This window comes from Pleurodeles waltl, chromosome 2_2, assembly GCF_031143425.1.
Source record: "Pleurodeles waltl isolate 20211129_DDA chromosome 2_2, aPleWal1.hap1.20221129, whole genome shotgun sequence".
In the NCBI taxonomy this organism is placed as follows: Eukaryota; Metazoa; Chordata; class Amphibia; order Caudata; family Salamandridae; genus Pleurodeles; species Pleurodeles waltl.
This window is the reverse complement of record NC_090439.1, coordinates 501,063,444-501,086,271: the sequence shown is the minus strand read 5'-3', so window position 1 is coordinate 501,086,271 and position 22,828 is coordinate 501,063,444. Positions and strand designations below refer to the sequence as shown.

The 22,828-nt window shown below is 45.1% G+C and overlaps 1 protein-coding gene across 7 annotated transcripts in view; it reads right to left on the bottom strand.

Moving 5' to 3' along the window:
• The window catches only part of GREB1L (GREB1 like retinoic acid receptor coactivator), a 444,116-nt gene that overhangs the window by 263,429 nt on the left and 157,859 nt on the right, over window positions 1–22,828 (bottom strand). For 6 of the 7 annotated variants that reach the window (XM_069219992.1, XM_069219998.1, XM_069219995.1 and 3 more), the window contains one exon: window positions 18,782–18,883. The gene's annotated coding sequence lies outside the window, so the exon portion shown is untranslated. Of the gene's footprint in view, window positions 1–18,781; window positions 18,884–19,104; window positions 19,186–22,828 lie in introns of those variants that run through there. The other variant, XM_069219996.1, reaches the window with a different exon arrangement.

Below are 22,828 nucleotides of genomic sequence, written 5' to 3'. Positions count from 1 at the left end.
CTTCTGGAAATGGCAAGTTACCTTTCCAAGTATACTGGCACCACTGCGATGTCTATTAAAGAAAAAGAGCAATGCACAATGAATATCCCCCCCACTCCCAAGAAGGGCACACGTGCCGCAAGAAAAGAAGCCTCTGGGCATTCTGAAAAGATCCATTTGTTATAAGCACACTCGGCTCATTAATATTCAAGTGAGTGGCACACTATGGCGTGCCAGGAAGTAAGCATGCCACTAATACGCCTTCTTATCCCTACTCAATATTCAAGACCTCGGGGGTCAGCGTTTAACGACAATGCGGTTTCTTCCAAGATCTCGGAAGGAACCTAAAGTAATTCGTTAGTAGCAGGACATGTGCTTTGCCCTCTAAATACACACTTTTCGGCTACAGCTGCCTTCCCGGACTGAAGCCATACCACGAATTACATGTGACCACGTACACAGGCCAAGATGAACGCAGGCTTCGGCTGTGAAGTTGAAAATGTATGCTCCGTCTTCCTTGATATAAGAAAGCAATAAACAGAGATCGCATTACCCACATATCCTTTTAACGCTGGAGCATCAAAAAAAAAAACGATGCAAATTTCCACACAAAGGTAGCCAGAGGCCACTCCTTTTACAAGCAACTCAGCAAAGCCACAGAACGTTGCTCTAATCTTCCTATCTGGTGGGCTTCACTGTAAACTTCAAGCAGATGGTAAAGGAATGACTGTGCCAGAGGGAGTGAAATAGGTGGTAAACTGTTGTAGAAATTAGCCGCGGCCTGCACAGATCGCCAGTGCCACATTCAAATCCACGAGCTTGACGAAGGACGGGTCCATGAACCTAGCTATTAGGTCTCCAGCAAGCATTGGCAAAGCCAATGGGTTCACCTGCGAGACCAATGGGATGTGCAAATCTGTTCTAGCGATGTTGTGCAGCATGGCTACAAAGGAAACCAAAACTAAATAACTATGAAGCAGTCGCTGTGTCTGTGTCGTCTTGTAGGCGTGTGCGCCACGCATGCATGTGCCTACAATAATCATCAGTGCTTTCTTTTCTTTTTATTTACGGATCCAAGTGTCTTTGGTAAACAAAAACAAAACAAAACAAAAAGATAGTGCAATGGTGTTTTTTTTTAAAGGGGGTGGGTGAAGCAAAAAGAAGAACACAAGTAGTAACCATCAAAAAGGACGAGCTGAGACACAACAGATGGCGCAGGAGATATAGATAACACGGCTAGGACAGAACAATGTTGAGCGTGGGGAAACAGAAGTACACCAGCATAAGTTAAGTGGAACGTGGAAGAAGTTCCACACAGGTGAGAAAACAATGCGAGGGGAGAAGCATACAAGGCAAGCACACCATGGAGGGAAGTTAAAAGGAGCACGTGAGTAAGAGCAACATAGAGGGCTGCACAGGAGCGAAGATAAGTACACGAGAGAGAGAGCTGCAAAACACATGCACTCTCATAGAGGACTAAACCAAAAAGAAAAAAGGAGTGCCTGGAAAGTGAGCAGTGTAAGGACACAAGTAATGAGGCCATGCGGTGGAGTGGGACAAACACAAGAAAAGGAAGGAAATCCCACACACCCATATTCGAAGCAGGATTGACTGTTTGTACACTGCTTTATTAAAAGCATGCTGCATTATGTGATGAACACTTAATTCCCACTGCACAGCAATTAAAATGTACAACAAAATCAAATATTATGTTTATACAAATGTGAATCTGCCCAGCAATGACTTGATTTAGGGTTCACTACAGCATTCTACCATAACATTCACAAACTGATTTACACAGAACAGATCGAGAGATAGTTATAGATGATGTGTAATGATTTTTAGTCTTTGATATGACTCAGCATTACAAGATAACTAGACATAGTTTCAGATAAGAACAAGTTACTCATGAGATAAACGCAAACGTAGGCCACAACCTTCCATGCAAAGAACTATCAAGTAATGAGTTGAGAATGGTTATTACAAAAATAAAGAGCTCTAACAGGGATTGTGAGCCATATTGAGACACCGAATGGTGGTGGTTAGGGAGGTTTTGGTGAGGGTGGTGGTTAGGGTGGGTTGGGGGTTGTGGTTAGGGTGTTGGTGATGATTGTGGTAGGGTGGTAGTAGGGCTAGCTAGGGTGGTGGTCGATGTGGTAGCTAGGGTGGCTGCAAGGGGGTGGTGTTACAGTAATGAGGGCTGTGGTGGTGATGGTGGTTAGTCTGAGGCGGTAGTGGTGATTAAGGTAGAGTGGTGGTGGTTAGGGTAGCATTTTGGTGAATAAGGTGCTAATGTTGCTTGTTAGTGTGGTGGTAGCAGGGTGGTGAAGTGGTAGTAGGATGATGTGATGGTTTTAGGAATGCTGTGGTGGTGGGAGGATGGAAGAGGTAGGGTGGTAGTGTTGTAGGGTGTTGGTGACAGGGTGGTTGTGTTAGTGGTATGGTGGTAGAGAGGTGGTAGTGGGTGTAGGTAGCGTCTGCTGCGCCTGCATGTTTCTGAACAGCTTTAGAAGTTTATGATCCTCTATTTCATCAAACAAGTATTATCCGTGCAATATTCTTTCAAAAGCCTATGTGAAATATTTAAAAAAGGCAAAAGGAAAAATTGCAGAAGAGCAGCGCAAGAGACTGGGTAATTTGCAGATGATGCACTTCTTTTGTACAATTTGAACAATGAGAAATGAAGTGTGGGAGTCCCTGCTAATGACCAAAGTGCCATCCAGAAAAAGTAATAATATAAAAATGTGTTATATTATGATTGATACGTATAACTGCTCCTCCTCCTAAACTCACGGTGCCAACAGAAACACGGTCATGGTCTGTATCCACCTTAGTGACGCTGGGCAGCATCTCAGACACATTTGCCTTAACAGCCCAACCCCAAGCATGCATTAGCCTGCCTGCAGCATGCATCATGATCACGGTGCATTGTGGGACTTGTAGACTCGCTTTTACCTTTTCAATGATCAACTGACACATTCGGTCTCAAGGGTCCACCTTTATGTCGTTATTTGGCAGCTACAGGCAGGGTTACATGAATGTCTTGTAGAGGGGTTGTGGAATTTACGTACGAGTTAGTAGGTGGTGGGCCAGTGGACTGCTTTAGGGGTGTCAGAAGTGCCCCGGGGAACAAAATCAACATAAATGATTCTCTTCTGCCAGACCCTTCACAATGCCAAAATCACACTATGTGCAAGCTTAGTTGCCACAAACCTCACATGATTTGCTTGTTCCACGTAAAATGGGATTTGACGTAGTAGGGTCAATTCAGTGACTGTTTTCCAAGTTTCTTTTCATAAAACACCATGAGGAAGGAAAGGGCAAGAAAAAATGCAGAGCGAGACGGGAGGTGAATAGACTGTTTGCAAACACAAGCACACTTATTTTTAAAGGAATGACCCCCGCAGCTAAGGCACTGAGTACTCCTTTGCGGGCAGGTGTGTATATGTGAACAGGCAACATGCTGCCACTCACAGTGCAAAAGAGCTAAGGGCCGAAACTTTGTGACCCATTGCTCAAAGCTGTAGTAGGAAAAAGCGAAATTTGAACGACACTTGAAGAGACCAATAGACGGACAATTTATGGAAAACATGTGCCTTGTAAAGAAATAAAGCTGTCACTAGGCCAGAGCTACAAAGTACCAGATAGCTGCTAATGCGGGACTACTAGAAGTAATAAAAGAAGAAATAACAGGGGTTAGAAATGGTGGATTCTCATACACTTGACAACAATGTCGACGACTACTAGGACGACAACGGCATTACATCTTCTTGGATTTATTTCCTTGAAGAGACTAGGGTTAGAAAAGTAAATTTGCCTTGCTTTGTGAACTACAAAGAATCCACAAGTCGACAGCCAGACAACTCGTTAAACTACATACCCAGGCTCTTGCCTTACCAGGTCTTCAATTTTTCCGTTGGGTGTCTAGAACTAAACATTCAGTGATCAAAGCATTGTCATCTGCAGCACTAGGCTACTTTTCCCACAGCATAATCTCTATGGCTATCAAAACTATATTGCTACACTACAGTTGGCCATCCCCCTTTAACACCCCTCCTGTCAAAATGCTTCTCGGTCCACAGGGCTAAGGTCTGGAAGCAGATTCCTACAACAGTAAGAACAGTTGACAATTATCTCGAATTTTGGTGACCGTTAAAAACCTTGACCTTCAAAAACACAAAACTGTATAATAGAGGCCACCCATAACAACAAAAATAACAATATTAATGATAGAAGGAGGAGGTGTCTCATGCACTGCCGCCTTTACTCTCACTTTTCTGCAACACCTCATGTTTCTGCCCAAATACCAGCTCATGACGCCATGACCGGGCTGTTTCCGATCCAGTCATACCAGACCCAACACCTCTCACAAAGACAAACGTGTAACCCGCATCCTATCAGCTGTACACTCTTTAAAGCCGCCTAGTAATCCGACACGAAGCGGAGCACTCTACAGCGCTATTTACAATTCTACAATATTACCTCCTCTAAAGGAAAGGCAAAATGATAATGGCTGAATTAACAGTTAGTGACTGCAACAGAGGCCTTAAGGTAAGGCTTTAAACACAAATAATGAGCTCGACGTTCAGCCATTCACAGAGCTGGGCACACTGCCCAATCGCCTGCCCTAATAAAACAAGAACGACAGAAGTTTCCTATGATACCAGGCAGCATTTTTGTCTGTGCTAAAGCGCAATTCTCATCGAACCGGCGGCTCTTTAAAGCAAACTCTAATGTTCCCTCACTCCAGGCTGTAAACTAACTTATCAGTAAAGAGCTGGAGGGGAAGGTGTTTCTTGCTCGAACAAGAAACACCCAAAACAGGGCACATGTGCAACGTTCTCGGTTACCTATTCAAAGAAGTGCCTCGGGTCTGTGGGGCGGACGGGATAGGCATTCACCAGTGGTAAATTAAGTGAACGTACATCCCACATAAGACTACAGTGAAAAAAATAGCCCGTCACAACTCCTAGTTCTACCGGCACCAACTGAGTTAAAACCTGCAATACAGATTTGAAATGCCTTCAAGATGAAACACGTATTACGTATTTAATTGCAGAGGCTGTTCCAAGATATGCTGTTGCCCAAGAGGGGCCATTATCCCATTAGAAGCTGGAATGTCTTAATGGCAACATGACCATTAGCTGGTCAATTACCCGGCCCTTTCGGCGGGGACTGCCGCTCCTGGCGACCGCCCTGTGGCAGGCCTAGGAGAGATCAGCTCCAGCGCTTCACGATGTGTGTGATAAGCGAGAAGCAACAAAAGAGCCCGACTGCAAACTCTCCTCACCCTCAGACGCCATTGCAAGGATCACGTTGGGCCTACCCGCTTGAGGCTTACAGCCACATAGATTGGCCACATTTCGCAAGTGCCTCAAGCATTGGCCGGTAGTTCTTATACGGGCCACAACCCTCGGTTCACTTCGTTCATAAACTTTTGTCTTCCCGTTTGGCCTGCGTCTACCATGCAGCAGCTGCCGGCGCAGTCCGACGACTGTGACAACAGCTGTGGCTCCCTGGGTGGATGGCACGTGTCCCAAGCATGCACCGAGCTCTTAATCTATAGCCAATTCAGACTGGATGCGAGCACACACAACCACACAAAAGGAGAAATTCAATTACTGGAGCAGCTTGTTTCAGCCCATTATATGTGCACACTTGGGAGTAGCTGCTGAAATTAACTTAGTTTTTCCAATCTGTTGCCGGTTTTGTTCTTTCATCAACAAAATCTTTAGCATTAATCCAGATAGTTCACTGTCTGGAGATAAAATCAAGGCAGATTCAGAAAAGGAAATCAAGCTAGGAATCTGAAAGGCACATCTATCTGCTCAATAGTTGTGAGCATCACGACTCCTGATCTGGTTCCAGTTACTTAGGGAATAACAATGTAGTGTGATGTTGACAGACGACTCTGAAAGGGCAAAAATGTCAGCTTTCTGTTAAGTGAGAATTGTCACTGTATATTGTACTTGGAAATCTGCCTCTAACAGCCTGTTCTGAAGGGGGGTTTATGGCTGCAGTGCTTTATAGCTTTACATTAATATGGGACCACAGGCACCAACACAAATGTTGCTAACACATAATCATTCTCTACCTCTTGCAGATCCCCAGGGAAATTAGTGTGTCCCTGCCTTGCAGTTACACTCCAGCCCCTGCTGATGCTTCCTCCCATTGTACTGGGGGGCAGAAGCTGACGAGGAAGTAAAGGGGAGTCCCTCTCATTCTGAACAGCTCCTCCGCTCTACATGCCATAAACCGTAGCAGGTAGGTTTAGAACTATAGATAGTCAGGTTCCGAAAAGGTGATTCTAAAGCTGCATTAAATAGGTCACTGTTTGGAGAAAGTGCACTGCTGGATAAGTTTGAGCCATCTTAAACTCAATGGCTCCAAAGCAGAGAGTTGAGGCCTAGTGAAAGCTATGACACCATTGCTAACCATTTTTCGTCCACAGAGTTTGGGGCTTCCTGTTACTGGTGCCAGCAATGAAGAATTTAAGTGTCAAAAGTGACTGCACCAACTCTTCAAATACCTACTGTGACTAAAACCTGTCTATTTCAAATGCACTCACTCAAATGAGTCCTCCATTTATTTACGTCATTTCAGAGGATCTCTATTTTAAATGCATTTGTGTAGATGTGCGTGGATTACTGAAATTGTATTTATATATGTCTACCAGGCTATTTCCTCAAAACTTGAAAAATTGATCTAGAACTTTGCAGTAAGTTTGGCAACAAACAGACAAAGCAACCTTCATATTTCCTCGATGCTCGCACAAGTCACTTGATTGCCAATAAAGGAGATAGTCTTGTTTCGATTTTTCTGCTTAGAGCATAAAGCTATTTACTAATGAAGCTTAAAACCCCTCTGATCCCGTTTTAAGCTAACTGTCCTACACGTATGCGGATACATCCTCCAAGATGAACATGATAGTTCTGAAAGTTAAATTCAAAACATTAGAGGGCAGACCATTCTCGGTAATTGTAGCTCAGAAGTGGATTTGGCCCCTGATATGTTTAAAAGAGGACAAGACCATCTGAAATGTAGGAGAAACTTGAAGACCTGGTTATTTTCCCTGGCGTAATTGAGGAGAATCCAAATTGCATCCCCAGGTTGTTTAACTGCCTGTTTTTAGCACCGCAGTACCCTGGTAAGGTGATAGATGTGCACTGTAAAACAAACACATTTAAGAAAAAACGAATTGCTTTTGGCTGGGAAGACAGGATACTGGGTGAACTTGTATCTCACAACTGATGTTGAAAGCCAAGTTCTGCTGGTGAAATTAATATACAATGTCCAATTTTTATCTATCAAGTCACAATTGTGTCTAAACTTCTTTAGTACACTCAATCTTTGCAGATGGAGGAACTGTGGAACAGGGAAGATAAATCAAGATGCCCATACTGCACAGATGCACACAAGTGGGCAAGTGGAAAAACTACCATCCAATTTCTTGATATTACAACCAACAGTTTACAAACAAAAAAATAACTGCCTGCATAAATACTAGCTTTTCTATAAGCTCTCAGTACATTGATCAACACCATGGGAATTGGATGTACTGTCTGTGTTGAAACACATAGATATTTGAATGCAAAGACTTTGTGGGCGGCTTCCTGTACTCTTACGCAGGTCCCTAAGGTCTCTCGGGGCACTCTTTGCAACATACAAAACAGTAAATAAAGGAATGCATGGCTAACCACAGATATAAGCCACAAAATAGTTTGGCTAGTAAACAAAACAGGGTAAAAGTGATAAGACTACCATACGGTTATCACACACTGGCTTCACTGAAATAACGGTATTAAAGCATCAAATCTTGTGGTACACTGCTACAGTGGATGGATCTAAACATCCTAGCTGGTGCATGTATATCGGGAGGTTCTACAGTGAAGCCACATAATTATGTTAAGGTTGGATATTCTACCATTAAACAACTTTAAAAAGCATTGGGCGGATATAAGAGATAAGCCTGGAACATGTGATCTCTTCAGGGGTGGGATTCAAGACCTAAACCCTGTATTATTTATTTGCCCCTGTAAAACCGTGCTTGAAGCGAGGAACCATTTTCTAAAACCTTTGTGTTTTAAATACAAGGTATTCAAAATTAAGATTTGATTTCTTTTGCAAAATCACCTCAGATGAATTTGTGAGCTTTAATTTGTACACATTTTTAAAGCATTTTTATCTGTTTACTAGCAGGGTGCAAACATGGAGTTTTGTCACATTTCCTATAAGTCTTTTAAATAATTATTTCTAGCTAAATGTATTGTTGGTCTCTGATACATTCTAAACCAATAAACTGATTTAATTTGAAGTTTGAAGCCACCAGTAGTAAGGGGGAGGTTGAGTATAATCTCCGCTATAGTGATTAATCTAACTAACCATGAACCCACATAGCCCCCTCTACTAATCACATTTCACTCCTAGTAATGTAATCTATCACAAAGAAACGAGTAAATCCGTGGCATGGTTTCCTAAGAGCACATGACTAATGCCAATAGCCAACAATAACCACTAAGCCTGGGTTCTGAAGTAGCATGGTGCTCACTGTAAACCGCTTCAATGCCTCATCAGGGACAGTAAGTGTTATAGAAATGCAATTACCAGCTGCACTACCAACACACATTGTGCAGTGGTTGAGTGATCCAAATCCCGCCTCAGAAAATCGCAGTGCCTCCCGCTCAGTGGTTCCCAAACTGTGAGCCACGGCTCCCTGGTGCGCCATCAAAACTAGCCATGGGCGCCGCACAAAGTTTGCGAACCACTGAGCTATTTCCAGTTCAGACACAATAAAACTACAGCCAGTGGTTCCCAAACTGTGCGCGGCACCCCTGGCTAGTTTTGATAGCGAACATGCTCAATCGTGATCATAGTTTTTATACAAAAATCCCACAATCAAAGCTCTGCTTACCAAGGACAAAAATTAAATCTTACTTTTACAACTACTCATAGATACCCACTCGGCTTTTATGTACATACAAACATACCCTAAGAAGAAATAACTTCCATCTGGATTAAGCATTGATTGTATACCTTTGCGCACACTACCCTATCTGTATCTATATTCTATTTATACATAAATATATATTCATATATAACTATATTCCATATATATATATATACTGCGATCACCCCCAGCAAATGTGCTGGAGGATGCTCTAAAACAGCCAAGATCCGTATCTAAATTCCTACCAGAAAAAAAATGAATGTACAACAACTTCCAACTTGGTTCTTTCCACACACACAAGTGTATGAAACAAGCCGCTGAATAAATAAGGCAGGTATCCGCATGTGGGCTACATCTATTCTCAGTGTTTTCTGCAACACCCCATTCTTATGCACAACTATCAGTTTGTGGCACCATATGAGCACATCTCCAATTCTCAGGCACCTCGTTCAGTATCTTCCAAGTAGGCCCAATGATACATTCGATCGACCATCCACTCCGTAAAAGTGAGCTGGGAATAGTGCTCTTCCTGGCATCGGCAGGGCTATGCAGCACTAAATAAATTCTACACTGCAGTACAAAAGAGCTAGTGCAAAGTCCACGAATGGAGGTGTGATATATTTAAGTAGGGGCGAATAATATATTTAGACTTGAAGAACGTTCTGTGGAGTGGGTGAAGCTGGTATGGCTTCCTATTCGGCGAAAAAGGTCAAATGAATAAACAAGCTTATTGACAATAGGCACATCGTGCATCGCCCTACTGCGCTGCCCCTGGTGGCTGCCCCTCTGTATGATATGGACTGACACCTCTTAAGTCAAAAAGTATATAGCTCAAAGAAGCTTTAAGGACCGAAACTGCTGACTTAGTGGCTCCAAAGACAGAACGGGGTCCAGAACAATTTAAGACTCAAAACATCAGCCTTGATGGACTTTTAACGCAATTGCTGTCAATGTTTTGTTTTGTGTGGGAAAAAAATCGCATGACTCGCATAACTGTTCGGTTTTTCACAGGAGTATCTAATCGACCTTCTATAGAATCTACACCAGCCCCTCCCTGTTTTCTGTAAGGCTGGGTAGGAGATGGAAGGGGGTAGCGCCTGTAACACCCCCCCGCCCCCCCCCCCCCCCCCCCCCCGCCCGCTTCCCCCTCCCACCCATACGCCCTCCGCTCCACAGAATCTACAATAATTGCCTTTTAGGCTCTGCTCAGTCTTCTGGATAATTAATTGATTTTTTAAAGTATTGAAACGTGTCCTGAATTTGTAGCTAATTATTGTTAATAGTTCTTAGCGCTCGTGCTCGACTGGCCCCCGCTGCACGGGCTTCCCTTGTCCCCTGCGCTTCACACTGAGCCCATTCTCCAGCAAGTGCTTCAGGCAGAGCCGAGGTTGGCCGCGCGCTTGTCTTCTGACAGGAAGCTCTTGCCCTTAACAGTGATATGTCGCAGGCCATGGGGAACCTATGCAATCCAAACTGTAGCAGCAGTTCTGCATCCCTGTCTCATGGAAGGCCAAAGGACTCACCCACTGCCTTTCTGGAAGTTCCTAGCATTTACCAAGTACCAGGAGGGCCGGGGACTTTCTCCCTCCCCTCGGACGCCAGGGATTCATCTGAAACGTCAACAAAGCTCACTGGGAGCAGCTTTGGGTCGCCTGTAATTACTCGAGGCAATTCCACGGGGAGATCAAAGTGGCAGGAATGTGACCTCCAAGGTGTCACGGCAACCCCCACAGCTGAGAAAAGGTGCCTCCCTCGGCCCCTCGCCACCGCCATTTTCCGGCCCTTCCCGCCCACCCCCAAAGAGCTCAGATGCTCGCGCCGTGACGCAGCACAACCTGCACCCCGCGCCATTATTTCTGAGCAAGAGCAAAGGCTTTCTTTTTTGGAGGGCTGCACAAGCCTTCCATTTCCGACAGCAAATGGTCTATTTTAGCATATTAGGAATGGCTCTAATGCAAATCTGTCAACACGCACCGTGGGTTGAGCGGGTGTTGTGTTTCGGCCCATAGATCTGTGTCCTTGTTACCTGGCCATAAAGTCCTATCTCGTTATTTGATGTGGCATAATAAAGTCACCATTTCTGGAGTTTGTGCCATTATTCGGAGCGTTTGGTTTGAATCACTAGAACACATCAGCTGGTGCTCCTTGGTGAAAAGTATTATTACATCGAGTTTCAGGTGAAATTTCCAGTTCTCACTCATAAGTGGGTGTTGGGTTGGGATGATTATGTGGTAGCTACTAGCTTGGGCCAGTCACACGTGATCGTGCAAAATGTTAACTTATTTTTAACTTGGCGCTTCATCATACACATTGTAAACGCTGGAAATAAAAGGGGTACTATTACCCAATATAAAAGTACTACATGTACCGTCCCGGGAAGAATGGAGAGCCGAGACCGTTTTACCCTGACTCGAACTCGCGACCTTCAGATCACAGTTACCGAAGGACTGCCGTCAGGACGATATACTCTTTGCAGAGCACCTTATATTTGGAATTCAGGTGAATTTAGGACCTGTATAAACATCTGGTTGCAATGAAGCTTTCGAATCTCAGATTTTTCGTGACTTTTGGAATATAGTTTGGCCCAACATTTCATTTTCAAACAACATTTATAATAATGAGAAAGCCTTGATAAAGTCCTTTATAGGACGAAACACGTGTCGGCTGAATTTGGAAGAACTGGACAATTTCTATTTGGATGAAGATACATTTTTACGCTTCCTAATTGTCGGAGTGGACAACTTCTATCCCCATAACCATTTTTTTCTCTCTTTTGGACTTTGAATAGCCACATTAGGGGACCAACCACTCTTGTGTTGCTTTAACATGTAATTTTGTTCTGTCGGTTGAATGTTTGTATATATGTGTATAGGTTATTTGTTATCAATTTCTAGTTTTTGTTGCCATTAAGTTTTTATGGAAATAATGTTCCTTTACTTCAAATTCATTCTATGATTTACTTATTAAATTTTTTTTTTGCTTTTCTGAATTTTGTAATGGCTATACTTTGCACTGATACCACGTTAGTGGAAATTCATATTATATTTTCCTGATAGGATTAAGTGTGCAATGATTTTTTGACTATTGATAATAGAGGGACCTTACTTACCTTCCGTGTGCTCCATTCGCATTTTTCTATAGATTTAATATGTTGGCACGGGCATTCCCTGTTCCGATACACATGCTGGACAACAGGCATGTTTTGAATGTATGAGCACCCAAACAATACTCGACACTATAGGAATGTGCGGCAAGTCTTAGGCTTTTTGATGTCCAATTCCTCCAATAAAAAGAAAAAGTCCTATCTCGTTATTTGATGTGGCATAATAAAGTCACCATTTCTTGAGTTTGTGCCATTATTCGGAGCGTTTGGTTTGAATCACTGGAACACATCAGCTGGTGCTCCTTGGTGAAAAGTATTATTACATCGAGTTTCAGGTGAAATTTCCAGTTCTCACTCATAAGTGGGTGTTGGGTTGGGATGATTATGTGGTAGCTACTAGCTTGGGCCAGTCACACAGGTGATTGTGCAAAATGTTAACTTATTTTTAACTTGGCGCTTCATCATACACATTGTAAACGCTGGAAATAAAAGGGGTACTAATAGCCAATATGAAAGTACTACATTTACCGTCCCGGGAAGAATGGAGAGCCGAGACCGTTTTACCCTGACTCGATCTCGCGACCTTCAGATCACAGCGACGATTAACTTACTGACCCATCTTATTGGCTGGATTATATAACGCGGCTCATCTTGTGTGCTGCATATGCCTCTTCAGAAGAAGCTGGGCATGATTACATTTATGGTCCGACCCAGAAGCAGTGCCAAAGGCTTAGCTGAGTGAAACTAAAAGCATATGGATGGTCCTCTGGTGTGTCCTGGTCACGACACCAGTGCCCCTCCCCCCCACCAACCCCCCCACCCCGTCCGCGTTTGTGCGCCACCCCAAAACCTAACAACTATCATTCAACACAATCGGACAGCTCACTTTTACCGGGCCCAAGACTAACAGAAGATACTTTTTCATCCAGTTAGCTACCACCACGTCCAACATTTATGATTACAGAACCGACCACAAGACAAATGGTGACAAAGTCGTGATCAGACACAGACACTTATTTCTCAATGTCCAAAACTTTTGTTTAACCAGTTTACCACCCATGGCCCAGGTGGTCGACTCTTGTGGGCAACCACTGTGATTCCATCAATATACTATGAATCAAGAAAGCCACAGAAGGTTCCCTGGTGCTGACTGAGTGGGCACGTACATCTCCTGAGAGGGTGCCCAAGCACTGGCATCGGAGCAGCACGTGACAAGCAGGAGACTACTCAGAAGACCATGTATGGGTGGCAAGGTTGGGTGCAGAGGCCCAACTCACCCTCTTGCCCCCAGCACCACTGACGACAGCACAGGATGCTCCTCGCTGTATAATCTGGCCTAAACAGAGAGAAGTGTATGGGTCTCCACACACCTAGGCTTTGGAGTCTCTCTGGCTTGGAGATAGAGAGACATCCAAATCGGGGTATGGAGGAGGTTCACCTTCTGAAGCACAGAGGTTTAAGAACGAGCAAGGAATAATTCTCAAAGCACCTCCGTGTGTTCATGTATCCCAGTACATGATTCGTAAAGTGATTAACTACCTACCTACATTTCCATAGAGCACCATATGCTCTGTGCCCTCCAATTCAGATGCTGAATGGAGATTCAGACATTCTTACTTATTTTTTTCTCTCTCAGGTGCTGTCATTAGAAAATTCAGTGGTCCATGTCTACAGCTGACTGGTGTGGCTCGCATGTGTTTGAGCAGTCAATTTGTGATCTTGGTTAGAAGGGCATTTAAATTCCACTGGTGTGCAGACCATAGCAGCGGTACCTGGAGTGGTTCACTGGACAATCCTACCGAGTACTAGTCCACAGAGGATCATACCTTATTCAAGAATCAGTCTGGCTTCTGTGGCAGCTGGACAATGAAGGAATGACAGACCACTCTCAAGCCCATCCTAGGAGATGGTGGTCTGTAACAAATCGCAGAACAATTGTTCTTCTCTTTCAGTTGACGAACAGTCTGCAACTCACAACCATGCTGTGCTAATAATGTCTGCCGCAGTTTCAAATTGTAGTTATCTGGCCACCAACGTGAGGCCACGATGAAAGTATTTACAATAGACTAACGCCACTGTGGTACGGTACAACAACCAATTAATACCTGCACGGCCATTGTTCCCACTGTACCCTTGGTCTATAGAAAGTGGCTTACCAGGTAGTGGATATGTAGCTGCCACCGTTCCTTGACAGAAGTATAGCACGCTCCTGCCACCTGCATGGCCTAGGTTGAACTCATTTCTCTCTGATAAATTGCAGGCTAGAGGATGCATGCATAGTTCAAAGTGTGGGTGGATGCAGCATGGCTTATGTGGGAGGAGTTCTTTCCCAGGAATAAGGTTCTCGGATCAAAAGTCATTTCTTCCTTGTGTGTTCCAACCCTTGCTCCCAAAGTCTCTCCTCTGCCGTTAAAAATCTTTCGCGTTTTAGTCAGCTAAAGAGACAAGGTAGTTCGTTTATCCTACAATGCGCAATGTGCTGAATCAAACTAGCAACTACCAGGTACAGAGTTCATCCTTTCTGAGCCTGTTCAGGGACCCACGTTGCTGCGAACCCCAGCATGCGCTTTTACAGCACTCCACTTAGAAAATATATATTTTTTTAAATCTTATGCGGGTTGCTTCATTACATTTGGAGAGCAGTGTGCAGTGGTCTTGGAAAATAAAAAGCCACCGGAACGCTTTGGCTCTCTCCTCTGCCCAAACGCCCCCGCATCCCCCCCCCTCTCCTCTCCTCTCCCCTCCCCTCCCCCAACAACACCACCCCCACTCTCTGCAAAAAAGCCATTTAAATTATAAATGTTTGGGAAAGCAAAGTACACTCCAGCCCCTCAACTGCCCTTTCCAGGCCGCTATCAACAGCACGCTAACGGTTGCCAGAATTTGGGAGGATTAGCCTTTCATTTCGACAAAAGCAGGAATTCCTCAGATAAAGCCACACTCGGCGCCCACAGGCCAATAAACCCTTTCTCACAACACAAGCGTTTCGAGGTACTCCGTCATGGCCTTAAGGAGGCTGCCCCCATTTACACAGTCAGAAAATACACCCCACAGTGTCTCATTGACCCCACTCAGTTGTCCTTTGACCCCACCAATTGTTAGCGCCTAACGTTAGGAGCCACAGAATCTGCCCCCAACCACAGCGCCTAATGCGGCTTCCTTCCTTGCTTTGGTGAAACAAAATGCAACAGTTCCTTTCAGCCACCCCCTCCTCCCTCGCCACCCCGCCACTTACACTTTTGCTCCAGATGTTATGGCTGAAACGCTGCTGACTGGGGGTCGTGCAGGGAGATCTGAGCATCTGCGGCGAAGCCAAAACACAGAGGAAAAGAGCCAGAGGCTGTGACAATGACCCAGTCCTGCCTCCCGGTGCCCCAGTGCTGCCCCCAGGATACAACCAGCCATAAACCAGCAATATATCTGCGACCTCATGACAGTGCCGAGCCCTTTGACACTGGCACACAATGAGGAAAGTACAGCTCCAATACAGAACACACAGAAAAACTACCTCAACCCACCCAGTGTCTCCACACTCACTGCCAACACACTTTTCCCACCCTGCAACCATTCAAGCCGCCACTCTCCACCATCTCCAGACTCACCACCCCTCTATTATCCCCATCCAGCCACCAACTCTTCACTAATATCTTTCCGCCATCCAAGTCCCAACCCCACGCCCTCCCACCAGCATAACCACCATTGTGCAAACTCAGCTCTTCACCACCCAAGCCGCCAAATCCATTATCCACCAGCTTCATCAGTGCTTCCATCTTAGCTCACACTCTGAATTATCCATGCCATAATCCCCATCCCAACCCACCCAGCCATCAACTCTCACAAAAACCCGCTATCTCAGCCTCAACACTACCTACAAGCATCCCAAAACTCAAACCCAACATCATACAAGCTGCCAATTGCACCCAGCCACCACCCTCAATCATCAGTATCACAACAGCACCATTTAAGCGCTCAAGCCAGCCAGTAACCAGTGCCCATGCTCAAACCCACCACCACTTTCCCCCTATATCGCCCACTCGCCATCATCTACTAGCCATTACCATGATTTGGACTCTCACCACCATCCCCAACTCAGTCCCATCATCATCAACTCAATGCTCCCTCCTAGCTTAATTAATGAGTTACTGACAATTAAGCAACACTTAAAAATCACATTTGCCAGTTTTTTCATCACATGCATCTAAATGTATCTCACTGGAGAGATGCCTTACATTTGGGGATTTATTCATAAAGGTGCATATACTTGACTCATAAGGACTCTAAACTGTAGTATTAAACACAATCACCAACAACCAGGGATAGACAGTGGCACCATGCACAGATTCAGTCCATTCTCCGTGGCCCTACTAGTGCAGGCAGTGTAAGACTACAGGGCTGTAGTGTTACAGTGGGTGCACTGTGAGCCTGCACACCAGGCTGTATCTAAATCTGGGGTGGGGGTTGCGCCCCCCCATCCCTTCCTGAGAAGGCGTAGGTTAGAGATTATTAAGGGACGTGGATAGCACGAACAATGGCATCCACTTGTAGCCGTCTATCAGCTGTGTCCACCATCAGCCATTTACTAACATTATTGTTTTTTTTTTGCCACATTGCAGACACCAAAAAACAGGCATGTCTTACCACAGACATTTTACCGCAGGCATCCCATCGCTCCGATCAAACAGCAAATATCGATCAACACAGGGGAAAATAGCTATAGTCATCGCACAATCACAATATCAACAGAGTTCCCTCAAATTATTTAATAAGGTTCATCTTGGTCTACAGAATTAAAGTTTTGCAATCTTGGAATACTCCAGCAGAATCTTGCAACTGTAGTGGATCATCATAGCTGCAGGCAAGTGCAAATTTACTACACGCAAACTGCATCCAGTTCTGTCACCCACGGAACATGGAGTTTGTTAACCAGCGGAAATCGTGTACATTTTATTCGAGGAATGTTTCTTCTTCTTCGGAGCTTGTGTGAGAACTGCATGATGTTTGCTGCATACATTGATTGACCGCCATAAGAATAACTGATGCAAGAGCCTAGAATACTTATTCCACATTGGTGTAGTAGATGGTGTTTTATTTGCTCCACTCTCCACCCTCCCAGCCTGTGCCCCCTCTTAACTGCACCTCTCTGTGTTGCATTATTTCTGCCTAAAATATCCCTCAGCATGTGCCAGTCTCATCTCCAAGGGCCCTGTGCCATCTATGTTGCCCTTCAGGCCTCTTGGTCTAAATCGGTCTGTAAGTTCTTCGCCCTCTCAGCATTTCTCACTTGCTCCTGCCCAATTCGGAGGTCCTCCATTTATCACTCTGCCACTCCTTCTCCTGCCGCCCTCTTCCCTCGGGCACCTTCTGCCAGTCTGACTCTTCCCCACAGTCCCTTCGCTTCAGGTCACAGAGTAAAGGAGGCTGATGTGTTGTTCTTTCACCCACAAGTCTGTCCAACCCCCTTCATCGTGATTTCATCATGGTGATCATCTTGCACAAGCAAATTTCTCTTCCCCGGTCATGATTGTGTCTCTAGCCTCGTATACTCTCCCTCAGATACCAGTGTCTCTCTTGCCGAGAATCTCTCTCGCTCTCATCAGCCGCTTGCATCTCTATCACCGCACTCGCGCACCTCTGCCCATCACACTTCTATCTCACGGTCACTCACGACAGCCTGACTGCCCCTGGCTCCCTACTTCTAGAGCCAGTTGGAAAGCTTCTGGCAGGTGCCTGTGGGCCACCGGACTGTCAACAGGGAGATGAGATTAAGGGTACCTGTTTGAAAAGGGAGCTTAGAAAGAACAATGTGTGTGTGTGTGTGTGTGTGGGGGGGGGGGGGGGGGGGGGAGAGGGAGTGGAAGAGTTACCCAGGGAAGAGGTCATCCACAACACCTGTTCGAGTGCACGCAGGGGCGGGGGTGCACTTGGAACAGAAATAATAGTATTTCAGCCTGGCACTCACTGGCATTGGAGAGGCCCTTTAGCAGTTTGGTAAAAGAACGGCATGCAGAATAACCCCAAAACCGCTCCTACTGGAACTATTCATTCAACACTGCCACGAAAAGTGCCAGCACTTGGATTTGACCTGCATGTGAGGTCACATGAAAATCAGCCACAAATATGAAACCTTTTTATGAAACTAACAGCCAGGACATGACAATTGCATTAGCAAACTTTAGTAATTAAGCTTTCCAACAAATGATACGTTCCCAAAATTATTCAGAAAAAAAAAAAAGAAAAGCAAGACTTGTGTTCAAATACATCCTAATAATATTTGCACATGGACAAACGTGAAATAACTGGGTCTCATCCATTCATCGAACGGTATGGAGTAGAAAGGAAACATTCTCAGTGGCAGAACGGCGGCTGCATTGTCACATTGTTTGTGTGTACACAATGCATTCTAAATCCAACACACATCAATAAAAACATCTTCACGCAATTTTAATTGAAAAATGCATACAAAATAGTACTTCCTTTACCACTTTCTTTTATTCACCTGATTCTATCAAAACATACTTCCACTTTGAGCCAAAACAGCAAGGACATACATACACACACACTAAAAACTGGTGGAGTAGAAATCGTCCTGTAATCTAACTGATAAATAGACGTTTATTTATAGATTATTCAGGTGTGGAAAGAAGACAAAACATCTCAAGGGGAAAGCACTGTGTTTCGCAACGTACGTGATAAAATCAAAGACAAAACAAAAGCCGGTTCAAAATAGCATATTATTAAGAGGCGGTACATACTGCAAGTCGTTTCAGTCTATCGGAAATGCATTCATCTTGGTTTCCGAGAGCCAGCCATCAGAGAGGTCCGTGGTGCCCAAAGTCTTGGCTATCACACACCGGCTGCAACAAAATTACAAGATTACACATGCATTCAAGCTTAAAAACGAACAAGAACAAAAAAGTAAACTACCTTGCAAATATGTGCAAGGCTGAAAGGGAGCAAATCAAGTGGGGCGGTACGAGTCTTCAAAAATTGAACAAAAAATGATAATAGAAAATCAATTGAAAAACTAATAGGGGTTCGTTGTATATGTTTTATGTCGCGTACCAGTGAAAATTACCTTTAAAAAGGGAGGATTTGCCTATTCAGAAAGTAGTGTTCTGCTCATAGCACGGAAATCTGGGCTCCCGGATTCGCGTGCAATTTATGGGCCAGGCAAGAGCCATAAATTTGAGAGGGCTGGACTCGGCCTACCCTTGAATCCTGGCATTCTTGACCGCAGATTACACTCACTGGCGGACACGCCCACCGGGGCGGCGGCCAACGCTCCCGCCTGCAGGGCTCACCCCCGGCACCCCGCCCCCGGTAACCAGTCTCAACACAGGCCTCGGTACACCCACCGGGCCCAATGCCACGCACCATCACCGGGGGCTGGCGGCTGGCAAGGACGCGCAGAGGAAGGCACCTGGGCAAAACATCAGGCCTTTCACTCTCTCGCGCCAAAAGCGACACCCCACTTTGTATCGCTTTAAATCCCTCTCCCATGCTGACTCTGGTGTGCTGTTAAAAACTCTGTGCCCGCCTGGGCTTGTCTATCTGTCAGCGGGACAATGCCAGGCGGGCGACAGGACAGAAAAGCGGAGGCGGGTTTTGGAGCCCAACATGAGATGGCTTCTTCATGACTGACCCTTTACTCTACCAAGAGCTGCAGGGGGTGAGCGGACAGGGCTGCAGCAGTAGAAAGTATAAACATAAAACCACACCCCTGGAAGACAACTTAACGATCTATCAGGTTTAGTAATAAAAATGGCCCTAAGAGCTTCAAAATGCACCTCTTGCCTCGGATGTCTGCTTAAGCGGGCCCTCGGATGCCTCCAAACACTGTCACGTAAAGACTGGGAACGGAATGTGTGAATGTATGGCGCTCTCATTTTTCGTACCAGGGACAGTTTTCTTTTTTTGGTACGGATCGGACCCTACCACTATCCCCGTAAATACAGCAGCACACCATGCTAAGCCCAAAGTGAATAATGGTCTTTGGTTCCGCCATTCTCCCACAGGGACTTGCAAGACAAAATACAGACGATCCAAACATTTCATGCTCTACCTTTTACCCTCTATATTGCAGTTTTAAAACACAACAAAAAAAACTGAAGACATGAACTCTGACCACAAATAAAATCTTTAAAAGTGCCGTTACGCTGCTGTGTGCAGCTGAGCTGCAATTTATATGCGTCTCACTGAAGATTTCTGGGAACCCAAGGCCCCATTTCTGTTGCTGATAATTGCAATTGTTGTCACCGAGTTGCTGACAATCACTCATTACTGCTTAACTCGGGTCAGCAGTGATTTTTAACAAAAGAACGGTTGTCTGCCTTCCCTAAAACAGTTACCCATCAACAAGAAAGACGTTTTGACAGTTTGTATGGTGGGTCCAACTCAACTAACGCGATACATGTCTTATTTACAACGCACAGTGTATTAATTTAAGTCAAGGGCCAAGGTAAGGAAAGGGGCAGTGAAGGAGACATTCATCCAGTGGCTGAACAGAACAATGTGTAATAAGGAAAACTGCACCCACGTCATAACTCCTGCTCGACAAAACTGTGATAATTGTCAAATATTCCTACTTCACTGTGCCTCGTTTTACTCCAGAGTCAAATCCGAGGCCACCTCGAGGACATTCAGTTTAAAATGTGTGCGATATAAAACAACTGAGTCAACTCACTGACTTCACAACTGCTCCATATACGCAATGCTGGTGCATACACAGTGAACATGACACTGGAATTTCTTGGTTCACTCATGCCAGAGCTGTCAGGACACATTGTAAAAGGAGAGAAGTTCATGTTTAAAAACTCTTACTTTCGACTAACGCCAAGGCAGTGATATAATCTTATGTACTTTAAGTATAAGGAAAAGTTCTCGAAATAACCTATCTTTAATCTGAACGAATCTTTCTTCCATTTTTACAGGGCCTTTACTGTGTCATTTACATGCCGACTCTTTCGGTGTCTCGGCCAGCGCCTGTGACTCAGAACACAGACCTGCAGGGCCTGCCTTTGAATTTCCAGGTTTGCCCACCCCTCAGTGTGTGGGAGAGGCAATAAAGGGGGTTTGGAAAAATAGCATTTTCTAACCTGTGCGGTACTGCTGGCTTTAGAAGAGGGGCAAGGTCTTCTGATGAATGCTAATAATAACAGGCATATGTAGTAGATACAACGTCTCCTTGAGCTACAGTGCGAGGCTAGAACAGTGCGAGACATACTGTGGGGCAGCAACAGCAACCTAGCAAGTGTGACATGGGCCCTAGTGCACAGACGGAAGCTTAACCCTGGCTGCAGTCTGAATGATAAAATACTGGGGAAAAAAACAGGATTCAACAGATCCCTCTAGGCCCTGGTGCATTACACTTGCAAAACCAATTGAACCTAAGCCCTGGGCACTAGCACGTATTTTTTGGCAGGGAGGGAGGCAAAATGAGATAATTAAGATGCTAAGAGCTAGAACCTAAAAACGCATGGGTGCAGATCTTGTTCAGTGGCTAACCTTTCAAGCTGTGTCCCGGATTTAATATAGTGAGTGATCCTGGGCAAATTGATTCACCCGTCTTAGTCATTTCTTTTGTCTGACAAACTGGCCAACTTGTGAATGCGTGGAAGGGGCTTAACGCAGTGTTAAGCGATATACAGATGACATCTGCATATTAAAAGAGCGTCTCCAGCTCCCGGGGAGACCCTCGGCGGCTGCGCATCTACTTATTTGACGGGGTGACAATTAGAATTGTCTTTTTGTTCGCGGGATGGGTCCCGCCACTCTTTTAAAAGAAGAGCTGATGATAAAGCTGTCCGAAGGTGGTTAATATAAAGAACACAATATGGGCGCGTTAATTTTATACCGGCAGCACAACACTCCATACCCACTCCGGGCAACGCGTGCCAGGCGGGTCTCATGCCAACGTAGGCTCAGAGCTGCCATGCACCGTAAAGAGAGGTGCCAGCTGGTGATAGATGGAGCGAAAAGAACTCGCCCTGCCCTGACCCGCTGGGTACCTGTACGTGTTTATGAGTGGCACATAACAGCCAATAGGAATCACTGTTTCATGTAGCGCTTAAACACTAACGTGCAAATGCAGCTACAGTGTAACTATACGTATATCAACGACGACAGCATAAAAGGGTAAGATCTCCCCCTTGGACCAGGTCACACATATCTTTGCAGGAGGCACGTTAACCAGATGTGAAAATGAATCACTTCTCTTCTCGGCAGTATTTACAACCCCTCACACTCTCACAAAGATACACTTCATACATTCAGTTTAAGGCGAGGAAAGGGAAGCCCCCAGCACCGGCGCAGAGGCCTTTGCCCCGAAAGATGACTCTGTACTTCGAGTACATACAGCACTATAATGGAGGGGAGGAGTGCGCGCTGTATAAAGTAATAACGAGTATCTTGGGCCAGGCTGCCTAACTAGCACAAGCATCAACAACCAAACACTAAAGCACGTCGGGTGACTAAGACTGTGCACATCCCCTCCCTTAAGGTCGCAGACAGACAAATCCTTTCAAACTCCCGGGCAGAGGCCGCCTGACCCGAAGCGACCATGTAAAGTCTGCAAAGCCCAGACTAACATCATTTCCCAGGACGAAAAACTGTCGGCACCTTCTAAAATCCAGGCCGCACTCACCCCGTAACTTCACAATTATCACATAACTACTTATGAAAATGTGTGCGAAGGTTCACCCGGCAAATAATCCATTCCTCTTTCTTAAAATGCAGCTCTATTTTTGGGTTCAATAATGGAATCTGTTAAAGCGATCCTATTATCCAGTTCACCTACTCAA